This window comes from Arachis ipaensis, chromosome B8 (assembly GCF_059453495.1).
Source record: "Arachis ipaensis isolate K30076 ecotype BB chromosome B8, ASM5945349v1, whole genome shotgun sequence".
Lineage (NCBI taxonomy): Eukaryota > Viridiplantae > Streptophyta > Magnoliopsida > Fabales > Fabaceae > Arachis > Arachis ipaensis.
This window is the reverse complement of record NC_142443.1, coordinates 84,489,171-84,491,227: the sequence shown is the minus strand read 5'-3', so window position 1 is coordinate 84,491,227 and position 2,057 is coordinate 84,489,171. Positions and strand designations below refer to the sequence as shown.

The following is a 2,057-nucleotide window of genomic DNA, read 5'->3' as shown; positions in this document are numbered from 1 at the left end:
GGTTTTGATATGGATGTGGAGAGGTGTTATCATGGTGGTGTTGATATGTTCTCTGTGTGAATTGTTGGTGAGCTGTATTGTTGTTGGAGTTGTGATGTCTTCGATCTTGGCCTTGATCTTGTTGATTCCCCCACCCAAAGTTTGGGTGATTCCTCCAACCAGGGTTGTAGGTCTTGGAGTATGGATCATGGTTTTGCCTAGATGAATTCCCAATGTAGTTGGCTTTCTCCTGACTACCCTCTGCTTCTTCATTCACTCCTTCTTGGGTTGCTAATGAAGTGGTGATTGCTGCTACTTGGTTCCTCTCCATCTTCTTGTTGAGGTCAGCCAGCTGCTTAGTAATGAGCTTATTTTAGGCCAGCAGAGCATCTACATTGTTTAGCTCCATCACTCTTCTAGTGTTCCCTCTTTCAGAAGCATAGAAATAGTCATTTTCTGCTACAGTTTCAATGACATCTATGGCCTCCTCAATGGTCTTCTTCTTGTTCAGAAATCCCCCGGATGAGTGGTCTACTGCTTTCTTTGATTCATAAGAAAGGCCTTCATAGAAAATGTGTAGCTGCACCCATTCATTGAACATATCTGGTGGACACCTCCTTGTCAGGTCCTTAAACCTTTCCCATGCTTCATATAAAGTCTCACCATCTTGTTGCCTGAAAGTTTGGACCTCAGCTCTCAGCCTGTTGATTCTTTGAGGAGGATAGAATCTTGCTAAGAATTTGTTCACCATATCTTCCCAAGTTGTCAAACTCTCCTTCGGAAAAGATTCCAGCCACTTGGCTGCCTTATCCTTGAGTGAGAATGGAAATAAGAGCAGTCTATAGGCGTCAGGATGAACACCATTAGACTTCACTGTGTCACATATCCTCAGGAAGGTGGTTAGATGTTGATTGGGGTCTTCTTGGACGCCTCCTCCAAATGAACAGTTGTTCTGAACAAGGGTGATGAGCTGTGATTTTAGTTCAAAATTGTTGGCGTGGATGGTTGACTTTTGAATTCTACTTCCACATTTTCCTGGGTTTGGATTGATGTAAGAGCCTAAAACTCTTCTATCCTCCCTATGGTTGTGAGCCTCTTCTTCACGATGGTTTTCCATGTTTTCTTCCATGTTTGGTTGAAAGTATTCCTCCTCTTCCTCAGCACCAACTACTCTTTTTCCTCTTGCTTCCCTCCTTAATCTAAGGAAGGTCCTCTCCGGTTCAGAATCAAAGGAAGTTGAAGCCCCACTTCTTCTCCCTGTCATACAACCAACAAAGCACAAGCAAGGAAAATAGATGCAGAAAGTATTTCTGTTAGAATTACTGTTAGTGTGAGTGATGCAATATATCGAACAGTTAGTGGGTTAGTGAACTAAATTGTAAATAACTAAAAAAAACGAAAAAGTAGGGGGAAGGGAAGAAATTAACTAAAACTGAAAGTAAATTACTCAAACAGAAAATTAAATCAAACGAACTAAAAATGCTCAATCTAGTTATCCTCCAATTTAATCATTGTTGATTCAAAATCAATCCCCGGCAACGACGCCATAAACTTGATACGCGGAAAACTTGTCTCGCAACAAATTTCCTTCGGTAAGTGTACCGAATTCGTCGTCAAGTAAAAACTCACAATAGAGTGAGGTCGAATCCCACAGAGATTGATTGATCAAGCAACTTTAATTAGAAGAATGTTCTAGTTGAGCGAACCAGAATTTGAGTTGAAAATTGCAGAAAATTAAATGGCGGGAAAGTAAATACCAGAAACAGTAAATGCTGGAATTAAAGAGCTGAATGTAAATGGCGGAAAGTAAATTGCAGAATCTTAAATGGGAATGGGGTAATTGCTCATAAAAGTAAATGGCAGGAATTAAAGAGAATGGGTAAGATCAGAAATGGGGAGTTCATTGGGCTTAGGAGATGTTGCATTCTCCGGATCAAGTTCATTTTCATCTCTTCCTCAATCAATGCATTCATTGATCTCCTTGGCAATCTTAAGTGATTGAATCATAATTCCTTGTAATTCAATCTCTCAAATCTTGATCAATAGCCAATTCCTTGGTCAATTGCTCATGAGAAGAG

At 40.3% G+C, this 2,057-nt stretch overlaps 1 non-coding gene across 1 annotated transcript; it reads left to right on the top strand.

Annotated features, from left to right (window-relative positions):
* The first annotated feature begins 575 nt into the window (after positions 1-575).
* On the top strand, positions 576-682 carry LOC148548661 (small nucleolar RNA R71). Its single transcript, XR_015898177.1, has one exon. It is a non-coding gene; the product is annotated as a small nucleolar RNA R71 (small nucleolar RNA).
* The last annotated feature ends 1,375 nt before the right edge of the window (positions 683-2,057 follow it).